Here is a 12,119-nt window from a genome sequence, read left to right as displayed (position 1 = left end):
GAATATTTTAAACATTTAAAAAATGTATAGATTTTGAATGAAGGGACAACTAAGAAGATATCAAGATGGAAAAAACAAATAATTATAAGCAACCCATGTAACACGATGTTTAACAAGCACGAATTGAATGTAGATAGATTGAGAAACTAATAAAATGTCTTTTTTAGAAAAGAAAGAAATAGGAAGAACCTAGTAGCCTCCTGAGAGCTTCTGTTTTGAAAAAGACGCTAATCAGAGCTAGGCCTACACTTAACCACAAAGTCTTCCAGGCTTTTCTCCCTGGTGAACTGTATCTAGCTGACTGTTAAGTGTCTGTCTCTTACAGATAGATATTGTGATGGACTAAGACTTTGGAGAACAGGGTTCAAGTCCCCATTTGGCCATGGAAACTCACTTGGGGAGTAAAACTGGTAAAAACCACTCCTTAAAATATCTCACTTACCTTGAAAACCCTAGGGTCACTATAAGTTGGTTCTGACTACGCACAGAACACACATAAGTGTCTGTCAGGACTCCCAGAATGGAGAATTATGTGCTTTGTAGTTTAAAAAAATGAATGGTGCATCCCTAGACTACATTCTAGTAATGGGTGGTACCAAGAGTCAAAACCAAAGTGGGCAGAGTTCACAAAGGAGAAAAAGTCTGAGTATAGGTTGATGTTCACCTACGGCCCTTAGGCTACAAACTCCTCATTCAGCACTATGCTAAATACAGTGGACCCTTGACTTACAGACGCCTTGACTTACAGACTTTTTGAGTTACAGACTTCTCTGGCCGCAAAATTTAGGTTTGACTTGCAGACTGAGATTTGACTTACAGACCAGAAAAAAACCAAAATGGAACAAAAACGGCCTGTTACGGGATTAATCGGTTTTCAATGCGCTGTAGGTCAATGGAGACTTGACTTACAGACTTTTTGACTTGAGAACCGCCTTCCAATACGGATTAAGTTCTCAAGTCAAGACCCCACTGTATCAAACTTAAAATGATGCAAAATTGCAGATGACTCTCTGAGGCCATTAAACCAATCTGCTTCAATTCCATTTACAGCTGAAGATCTTTTCCTTATTAATTGTATCTGGAGATGAGCACTTGATTCTTCTACTTCTTTTTTTTTCAAACTAGTTCTCTGCAGGACATAAGAAACACTCCTTTCTGTCCAGTACAGGGTCTCATAATTTATTGTCTCTTCATAGTTATAAAGGCTAGATGCCTATAATTTTATAGAAACAACTGGATCTTCAGCTGGAGTCTGTGGGTCAATTTCTATGAGACTTTAAAAACGTTTAATGGTATGGCAAATATTACCCAAACATGTGTTGGTCACACAAACCCAATTCAAGCATTCATGAAAATCAAGAGAAAAGGAAAGGACACTGTTCTCCTGTATGGTACTCTCTACATGGTTTGAGGGATTATTCTCATAGGTAATTCCATGAACAAGACAATAGTAGTACACTAAGTCAGTGGTATAGAAACTTGTGAATGAATGCGTAGACAAACATTTTTTACATGTGGAGCCTCTCCACATGGGTCAGGGATCCCAGTTCTTCAGGGTTCCTGGAGTGACAACTGTGTCCATGTATAGCAGAGGTGGCCCTCTTCGGACTGTTTCTCTCCACAGGGGATTAACACACTCCTCTCTTCACATGTTGATTTTAAACCTTATAGTGAAGATCAGACATCTTTACATCTGAACAAAAGTCTTGTATGAACCACTTACAGCCCAAAGTTTCCAACTTCATAATCAGGGTGGATAAAGATAAAAATTAGATTGATTTAATAATGATTTAAACTTTTAAAAACAGATTTTTTAAAATTTAAATCGATTTAAATCGAATCCACCCTGTTCATAACGACAGTCAAGTTCCCAACACTCACCCAACTTTCAAGTGTTCACGTATTCACTATGCATGATAACTGTGAATAACCATGGGGCATGTCACAGCAGCAGCTTCAGTGGCGCATGAAAGCCTGTCTTGCTACAAGGCAACTGACACATCCTTACCAAGGAAAGGTTAATTATTCACCTAAGAGCAATTTGAAGTGATCTAAACCCAATCTGTTGCATCTGAAAGTAACAAGCTAAAACCACAAACATTTTTAAATCATCTTCACTGCTTTAAAGTAGTCATCTTGCTAGACAGGGCCTGTTCTTAGTCATTCCAAATTTAATATAACCAGATTTGCTTGTGTGAAAAGGAACTGGCAACCAGAGCTACTAACAAATACTGCACATTTATATTATAAGGATTAAAATGCCATAGTATTTTAAGCTAGCAGAAAGAACAAAATGTCTCTTAGCACAACGGCTAGCTAGAAATTCTTATATTTGGCGCTGTCAGCAAAGTGATCCCACCCAAGTATACTGAGTAACAGATGATTCAAGGTGCATGAGCCCAAAACCATAAGCATATACATACAGTTAACACAATTATTCATTATCCTCCTAAAAAGAGGGGTGGGGGAGGCGAGAAAATAATAAAATGGGAGAGAGAAAGGATCTCAAGAATCCGATGTATACCACATGTCTAAAGGTTAACATAAGTGCAATGATGTGAACATGCTCTCTCCATGTCCAACCATATATAGAGGGCCTCTCACTAGCAATCCCATCAACCATTTTTCAGAACTTAGAAGAGGGAAAAATAAAAAGAAGCAAAGGGAAAACCTGTTTCTGACTACTGGAAGCTTTAGTAACTGGTCTAATGACACTGTCATTTCAGCTACTTGAATTTTTATTATATACCGTAGTTCACACACACACACACACACACACACACACACACACACCATGTGCAGGATTATCACTGGCTGCCTGAAACCTACCCCAATCGAAAAAGTCCATTATTTGGCAGGCATTGCCCCTCCAGAAGTACATTGAGAGGTGCGAGAAAATAATAAATGAAGGTAATATGGCACCAAACCCACTCACTTCATGGAAATCAATCCACCCAGAAGATGGCTAAAATCTCACATCTCAAACTCTAAATATTAAACCAATGTGAAATTTAGAACCATCAGAGAAGCAGAACGTAGCCAAGCATGCTGTCTCGGAGTGATACTTGCTGCCTCATTTTTGGCAGCACCATAGGCCACATGGTGAGCAGAATGGATCTCCCGTCCTGCTAAGGAATAGGACTCATGATGAAATGAGAGACAACATTTTCTCATCTGCAGGCAGGTGACTAATGATGGGCTGAGATTTTTCCCATATGAACCAACATTACTTGCTAATTTGTAATATGCATGCGAAGTACAGTATTGCTAAGGAATAAACCTTTCTAACTAGTATATCTAGCTTCTTTCCTTCTTTGTTTGCTGAAGTGCCACACAATATATGTTTTGATTCCATTTGTGCTGTCTGTACTACAACAGAACTTAGGGTGGGATGTTTGAAGAATGTTTTCGGTCCATCCTGCTGTACTCTCCAAAAAAAATTTCACTCCACCTAGATGTTGGAGGGATTGAGAAAGGTTTCTACCAAGACTGACTTATCAGATCAGTCAGCATTTCTACTATGGTCATCTCTATGGGCGTATTTGTTTTCTTTTGAATTCTCGCAAAATTGAGTCTATCTGACTAAATTCATTTCAATACTGGTAGTATAACGACTTTGCCATCGTCTCTATCAGATCATTATAGGAAGAGAAATCCTCTGAGAGTGACAACGGAGCAGTATTTTGTACATCAGATTCTGGTGAGGACTCTTAACATTAATCCATAACTTTCATTCTGTTGTAGATGCATTGCCTGAGGTAACTTCACTAAAGAGTTCAGTCTTCTTCAATTTCGAAGGCTGTGCCTTGGATGTATCCAGTTTCTTAGGGGGGAAAAACGACATGTTGTGTTGATAAGGAGGCTCATTGCTCATCCCTTGATGTTTTTCATCTTGATTTTGAGCATCCCTGATGTGCATAACATGCTTTGGAATCATCCGAGTGGTCATGATAGCATAAGAATCTTTCTGAAGACCATGGTCTGCTCCTACGAGGTGGTGATGGCCAGCCAAGATTTCCATACAAACAGAGTGGAGGGCAGAAGAAGGGAGCATAATACTGATTCTCCCGATATCTGGAGCAGACTGAAGGAGATCTTGAGAAGTGCTAATGATTAAGCAGCAATTTTGAGGCTGACTGTGATCTTGATCTCCTCTTATATCTTGGAGGTGTATGAAGACATGAACTGTGAGGATTGGTACGACATTGTCCTCAATTTCGATTCTCTTCTCACAACTGTCGGAATGGGAGATGATAACTGTCACCCAGGAGAACTCAAAGATGGTGATTTCAGAGAGGGGATAGGGATATTCTGAATAGAAGGGTTACCGAGTTTACCCTCTGAGACCAAGCCAACATATTGCATCATGCTGAAACAATTCTGAGTCTCTCACAGGGAAAGGTACCTCCGAACAGCCAATATGTTACATACCATGTTGGAACAATTTTGGGATCCCAAAGGGACAGGAGTCACCTCAATATCAAGTTGCCACAAGACAGTAATGGAACTGCAGGAAATTGGGTCCGAGAATTCTAGTCTTTCCATTTGTTTCTCAGGAATGCTAGGCTTTATAAGGGACGTGGTGGCACTGCGGGTTAAGCCGCAGAAGCCTCTGTGCAGTAAGGTCAGAAAACCTGCAGTCGTAAGATCGAATCCATGTGACAGAGTGAGCCCCCGTCGCTTGTCCCAGCTTCCACCAACCTAGTAGTTCGAAAGCATGCAAAATGCGAGTAGATAAATACTGTAGGTACCACCATGGTGGGAAGGTAACGGCGTTCCATGTCTAGTCGTGCTGGCCACGTGACCACGGAAGATTGTCTTCGGACAAACGCTAGCTCTACGGGTTGGAAAGTGAGATGAGCATTGCCCCCTAGAGTCGTACACGACTGGACAAATTGTCAAGGAGAACCTTTACCTTTTAGGCTTTATTGTTGTGGCTTGCTTTGCAAGCAAGTTGGTTGCCTTAAAGGATTTTTCCTAAAGGAAAGGTATTAAACAGGACTAATGATTTTTCAGTGTTAGTTTAGTGAAATTCTTACAAGATATACAGAAAAGACATACATCATCATGACCATTGGACTGGGGGATTTTTGAGCCACAACTAATACACTTTTAAGGCAGAAAAGGCTACAAACTGCCAAAAATGAATGACCATTATAAAAGAGAGGGGCATCTACTCTAAGGAAATAACTCTAGTTTTGTTTTGTTTTGTTTTAATAGGAAAGAGGCAGAAATAGGAGAAATAAGGTAAGTAAAGGAACTTACCTAAAGAGTATTGCTGCTATGGTGGAAAAGAAAGGACTAAGGAGAGTGGGATGCACATCTGTGGTAGAGGCTGTGGAACAGCATTTAGTAAGAGGCTCTGGAACTTTCCGAGATGGTGTTCATGCAGGTGCAGAATCCATTTGTGTTTCCCCGAAAATAAGACCTAACCTGAAAATAAGCCCTAGTGTGATTTTTCAGGATGCTCGTAATATAAGCCCTACCCCCAAAATAAGCCCCAGTTAAGTAAAATCCCATCCTCCACCATTGTGCAGCAACCACAAGATGATGACATGATTGTAAAATAAAACATCCCCTGAAAATAAGCCCCAAAGCATTTTTGAGCAAAAATTAATACAAGACCCTGTCTTATTTTTGGGGAAACATGGTACATGGAGACCACAATGAAGAACTATATTAAGATAACTGCAAGTTGGATGGATGTGACTTGGTAGCACATAACATAAAGCAAGAGTGGCCAATTTCTCTGGTCTGTGGTCATTTTCACCCTCGTGTGAATGTCTGCAGGTGTCAGCTATACCCTCAGGATAGCCAACATCCCACCTACCCACCAAAACCAAATCTTCCCCAGTTACATTCCAAAAGTCTCTGGCTATGTCACTCATCATTTACAGGCTATTACTGTACAGGAGTATATGGGTGAATTTAGGGCCTCAAATACTCTTTTAAAAGGGCTACAGAGGGCTTAAAAATAACTGGATAGCCTTTAAATGGAGGCTTCTGGGAATGCAATTAGTCATATTGACACTTTAAAAAAAAGTGAGGTGTCCTGGAAAGATCTGGAGGCTGTACTGTATGTCCTGGTGTGTTTGTGTGTGTCACATGTGTTTCATGCGCACCACTAATCTATGACTAGTTTCATCTTGATCCACCCAGTATATTGTCCAAAATCATCTACTTGAATTAAGGCCAGGGACAATAATTACTCTAGGAACTTCCTGGTTTAAAGGAAGCTTCTATGTCTCACCATCTCAGACTCTGGATTATGACATTTATAGTTTGTACACAAAAAATAAGTATTCTCCAGAATGGGATTTCTTTTGCATTCTCACTGCACAGTGATTTCCAATATGTAAGTATATCATACCTATCAGAACTCTTTCAGCAAAACTGTTTCAATGTCAAAGATCAAATTCTGCCATCTAGACGCAAACCTACCTTCAGACCCTCACCCACCGCCTTATTCACTGGCAGCAGAAATAATGCATCACATGGTATCACAATTTGATAAGGACATCAGGGTACATTATAATGGAATATAATCACAGAAGACCTTTCAATACGGCCACGTGTTGAGCAAGAACTTGTTCTCCACAACCCATATATTTCCTCTTGAATTTCTTTTCTTTTCTTTCTTTTCTTTTCTTTTCTTTCTTTCTTTCTTTCTTTCTTTCTTGGTTACAGAGATACCTGTAACATATCCAATTTTGCAAAAACAAGGCAAGATGGACTTCAACCAGTCTCTTGCCTGTACATTTTTTAAGCAGCAAAGAAGTCAGCAGAAACAAAGAAAATATCTTGCTGCTATATATTATAAGGGACATTATGCCTTGGGGGAAGCAAAGCACTCACTGGAAAAAGAAATTCTACCCTGTCATTTCCAGATGTAATTGCTCAAGTCTTTTACTGCCAGATAATTACAAACCAAAGGCTTTTACATCCTTTGCTTTTCAAACTGTTTGCATTCTCATCCAAACAAAAACCATTACATCTTCCTAAGACCAGCCCGGTGCCCCTTTTCTTCAGGCTAGTTTGTATATTCATGAAATCACCTTCACCTTTAAAGAACTGACAAAAGGCTGTAATCCTGCATATGTACTCAGAAACAGTCGTGTATAGGAGAAATATTACACATGTCTATTTGGATATAAGTTGGAGAGATCTGTGTCCAATTCCTAGGATCATCTGGTAAGAAAAAAGTCCTCATCTGAAAACATGAGGAGCTGCTTCCAGTTAACATCAATAGGATTAAGTTAGATAGACCAATGATTTTACTTGGTGTGAGGCAGCTTTCTATGTTCAGTTCTATGGCTGTTACGGGACTTACAGGGGAACAATCTTACTGAAATCTATATAATTGATTTCCAAATATGTGAACTGTTATGGGGTTTTTTCCCTTACAAAATCTCATACGGAAATGCAATACTATAATAGGGATCTTACAAACAGGTGGACAAAGGAGGTGCAACTTCCAAATGGACAGGGATTGGCCCCAACCACTAAACACCACAAACTCCCTAAGACACAGAGATATGGATGTTATTATCACCAATTAATCCCTCTTCCTTCACACTGTGGAGACTGTTCAAAAAGAAAAAAAAATTCCTCAGCCCAGACAAGAGAAGGATGCACCTAGTTTGCACTGCTTTTACTTCCTTCCTCAATGGGATGTTTTGGATTAGCATGAAAGGGTTGTCAGTTTCTGAACTGTGAAAAATCTGTGGTCCTTGGCCAATCTCACTGACCTGCCTGTTCCACAGATATTTTCGAGCTGGGCTGATAAGATGCTTCTCCAGCGAACTGCCCACTCCTACACACTCTGTCCAGAGTTGAGTTTTGCAGTCTCACAAGTGTATGGAGAAAGTACAATCTGCCTGTACCGAATGAACATTTACTAAGGATATACTGTACTGGGAGTGGGGGATTAAAGATCCATGACAGGAACTGAGCAAATCTTCCTCATGAAAAATGACATATGGCTATGCATTACTTTTAACACTGCTGCCCCTACTCCCACCCCAAGAAACATAGGAACCCACCTTGATCTGAAGGTTGCATCCCACAACCAAGCAACATGAAAGGATAAAATCTGCCAGAATGCAACGGGTTCTGCTGTTACCACCTGCAACCAAATCCTGTATGAAGAACGTCTCTTTACCATAATGCAGAAGGCTATGAGGAATTCCATTCTGGACGGCATACCAGAAGTACAGTCCACAACAATGAAAATAAAATCTCTGTCCCTATCCCAGGTACATGACAAATGAAAAGAAGGGCCACTAACATTTCTGTAAGTGGTGTAGAAGGGCATAAGTATGGCCAGAGACATTTTTTAAAAAGACATCTTTAACAGGTCTAACTGAGGAGTCAGATTTTGGCAGAAGACACAAGGAAACATTTCCAAACTTGCACAGCTGCACACTTTAGAAGGAACCTTGCCCAACACCATAACTGGCAGTGCTACCTGGTCGTGAGAACTCACATTGTGGCTTCACAGAAATGGGGAACCCTACATGCTTTTCCCCCATACCTCATTATTTTTTCCCATATCTAATTATCCAGTACTATGGGGTCCAAGGAGATAATTTTCAATATTGGTCTTACTACTGCCTCCTTAAAGAAAGCTGGGATTCTACCCTGCTTCAAGAAGGCATTCACTTTATCCCTTGGACCCACTCAGCCAGTCCCTCTCTGGCAGCTTTTATAAGCCATGACGGGCAGGGATCTAGCAGGCAAGAGGTAGCCTCCACCTCTCCAAAGGTCTTGTCCTCATCATCAGGCTACAGAAACTGAAATTTTATCCATCAACACCGGACAAGCAGGACTCATAGTTACATCTACAGGACCTAATACAGCATCCAAGACAGAATGGATCCGAGCGAGTTTGCCTGCAAAGTGTGGTGCAAATTTTTCACAACACCCCTACTGAGGGGTCAGCACTATCTTCATGTGGGCCATGATTTAACAAGCTGTTGACCACTCAGAAGAGCTCCGCTGGGTGACTTTGTGCAGACGCAGTGGTGGCAGCAAAGAATGATTTTTTTTGGCCGCCACCATTGCCACAAAACAGGCCTTCCAATGGACTCTAGCCCATGTTCACTCAGATGCACTCCGAGTTTTCTGCCATCATCACTCTTGTCTTAGTCCCATTCATTTCATCACCACCAGCAAACCAGATAGTACAGCTGAGAGTCAGTTGGGGTCTACTTTATGGGAGGGGATGCATAGGAGTGATTTCCCCATTACAGAGATCAACCCGGGCTTCAACAGAATTGCCTGCTGAGGCGACAGACAATTCCCCCAAAGCCACCAGAAACCATTTGGATCCATCAGCCCCTGGGGCAGACCATCTTAATCGGTCCCTCACCCTTGCAGAGGCTCAGCGTTCCAGTGAGTCTAAACCCCACCAGATGATGATCTGTTCATAACCATGGAACTACAGAAAGTTCTTCCACACTCAGATCACCAACATCTACCCCAGTACACAAAACCAGATCTAAAATGTGCCCTGCAGTGTGTATGGGAGCAGATACCATTTGAGAAAGCCCCATGGTTGTCATGGAGGACATGAAGCCCTGAGCCAATCCTGACAAGGCTGCCTTGGCACAGATGCTGAAATCCCCCAGTACAACAAGTCGAGAAGACTCCAACACCACCCCGAGATCAGATCAGCTAGCTCAGGAAGGAAAAGTGCTGAGCAGCCGAGTGTGTGGTACACCAACAAAATCCCTATTCCAGGCTCTCATTTTCAAATGCATACTCACAAACCTGGAAAACTGGGGGATGTGGCACCACAATAGACCACTGTAACTTCACCTCCCCACTCAACCCAGATCTCGCCTGCTGCTGCACAGACAGCCCTTGTAGACAAAGCTGAGAGAGAGTGATACCCAAAGCTTCATCCAACCAAGTCTCTGTGATTCAAGCCAGATTGGCCTGCTCATCCAGGATGAAGTCCCGGATGGCTGTTGTTTGTCCATTTACAGATCTGCCCTTCAGCAGCAGCAGTTTCAAACCAGGGGCCCTGTAAACACAGCTAGCTATGCTAAGTTTGGTGACAGTTTAGGGGCAACCAATATCCTTTCCCCCTTCTCGCTCACATGGTGCTATGAGTTCCATCACCCACCATATCTCCACCAGCCCTGAACAATTCCAACAGCTGCTCCCAGATTCCTCCCAGTATTCTCTTTCCCATCAAAACACATCCCTCCCAAAGCAGACGAAGACCAAGTTCGCAATGTCTCCCCAGAGTTGGATGAGACTGTGGGGTGGTGGTGGGGGAAATGTCACAAAAGAACTATGAGGGGATAATTTAGGAAGGCTGTGGTATTTTAAAACTGGAAGGATCAAGAAGTACAAAAAAACCTAATTGTTGAAAAAGTCCGTATAAAGATCTCTTGAGGGCTGGGGGGCTCAGGGTCCACCGCATGACTCCTCCTCTGAGTCCTGTGACTCCTGCGATGCTAAGTGAGCACTTCCTGCGCCACAGAGCCCGTCTTTACCACGAGGGTGCTTTTCGTACCTGCAAGGCAGGGAAAGAGACGAGTCGTGGAGTCCCAGGTACTGCCAAACTCCCACTTCTCCTTCCACCAGCAATGAAACTTTGTTTTACGTTCTAATACTTTGTTTATTGTTTGCCACTCTGAATACATTCTTGTTATACAGGAAAAGTCATGGATACAATAAAAAAAACAAGAAAGAAAGGTTCCTTGCTTTCTTTGCTTCACCCACGGTATGTCACGGCCTATTCCATTCCATGGATTCCAGAAATGCTTGAAACGAGTCTTTCAGGAAGACAGCTCTAGAACACTATAACAGGACCTACTAATAATAACCCACCAAATCAGGAGTTTGTGCATCTATTCATCTTTAGTGTGATATATATGCTACCTTTTCCCCACAGCATTTTACATAAGATAAATTGGCCAGTCTCTGAGGAAAAGAATAAATATTAGACCAAAAATATTTAAAAATTAATGGGAGAACACTTCAGTCCCTTGAAAAATTAACCTATGGCTTCTGTGATAGAACTTAAAACTTAATTTTTTCCTTGTCTTTTTTCTTTTTTGCAGGATCAACTGACTGCAGTGGAGCCTTAGTGGAGGCTGACTTGGCTGGTTTGAGAGAGTCCTTGGATTTGGTAAGTACTGAAGCCGTGCTGGATAAGGATTGTGCAGCTGGACTAGAGACGGATGTAGTAACCTCCAGTCGTGGAGGGTTAGGAGAGGGAAGAGTTTGCACCTCCATGGTAGGACTCAGGGTCTTTTCTTAAAGGAAAGAACGTAATCGCTGAAGTCTCAGTTTAATAGCTTGTTTAGAGAAGTTTCTACACACAGCGCACGACTGAGTCTGATGGGATTCCCCCAGGCAAAATAAGCACAGATCGTGTTCATCCGTTAGTGGGATTTTTTGGAGGCAAACGGAACACTTCTTAAAGCCCCGAGGGACCATAAGATAAAGGGAAGAAAATAAAATAAAAAAATTTTTTTTTAATTTACATTTTATTATTTTTATAACATACATACCTACAACAAACAACAACAGGAATACCTACAAAGCAATAACATGTAAAACTAAAAAGACATACACAAGTGACAAAACTAACATATAAGCGGGGAGGTGTTTCTCATACCACCTTATCTATTATGTGAATTCTGACTACAGAGATAATATATTCATGTGCATCTGCACATGTTATATTTCACATTGCTATTACATATATATAATTATCTAACATCCTAAATTTATAATAATTTTTTGAATTCTCTCATCTGCATTTCCATCCATCTGTCTCTCATTATTTACATTTCTCATGTATCACATTCTCATGTTCTCTTTAAATTTTCTTATCCAGCATAAAATCCACCCAGGCCTATTCATTCCTTGATAATCTCCATTCTTATATACAGTAAACTATGTATCTAATATTTTCAGCATAGTCATTCTTATGGTTCTTGTATGCTTGTATGCATATACATGCCTTAAGACCAACATCCAACATTATTATTCATCATCATTTCTAAGATCTATAAACCACATACACTTATCTAATCTTAAATTTCATATTTGGCCAAATTTGCTTATAGTATATTGATCATCTTGCTTTATCTATTAAT

At 41.0% G+C, this 12,119-nt stretch overlaps 1 protein-coding gene and 1 long non-coding RNA gene across 6 annotated transcripts in view; one reads left to right on the top strand and one right to left on the bottom strand.

Moving 5' to 3' along the window:
* MOB3B (MOB kinase activator 3B) overlaps positions 1-12,119 on the bottom strand; it is a 131,270-nt gene that overhangs the window by 33,098 nt on the left and 86,053 nt on the right. The window lies entirely within an intron of this gene.
* The window catches only part of LOC110080354 (uncharacterized), a 28,215-nt gene that overhangs the window by 10,368 nt on the left and 5,728 nt on the right, over positions 1-12,119 (top strand). Inside the window, exons 2-4 of the long non-coding RNA XR_012084269.2 lie at positions 3,636-3,700; positions 5,221-5,247; positions 11,076-11,143. This is a non-coding gene — a long non-coding RNA (uncharacterized LOC110080354). The remainder of the gene's footprint in view (positions 1-3,635; positions 3,701-5,220; positions 5,248-11,075; positions 11,144-12,119) is intronic.

The sequence above is a fragment of the Pogona vitticeps genome, chromosome 2, assembly GCF_051106095.1.
Source record: "Pogona vitticeps strain Pit_001003342236 chromosome 2, PviZW2.1, whole genome shotgun sequence".
Lineage (NCBI taxonomy): Eukaryota > Metazoa > Chordata > Lepidosauria > Squamata > Agamidae > Pogona > Pogona vitticeps.
This window is presented reverse-complemented; position numbering and strand designations above follow the sequence as displayed.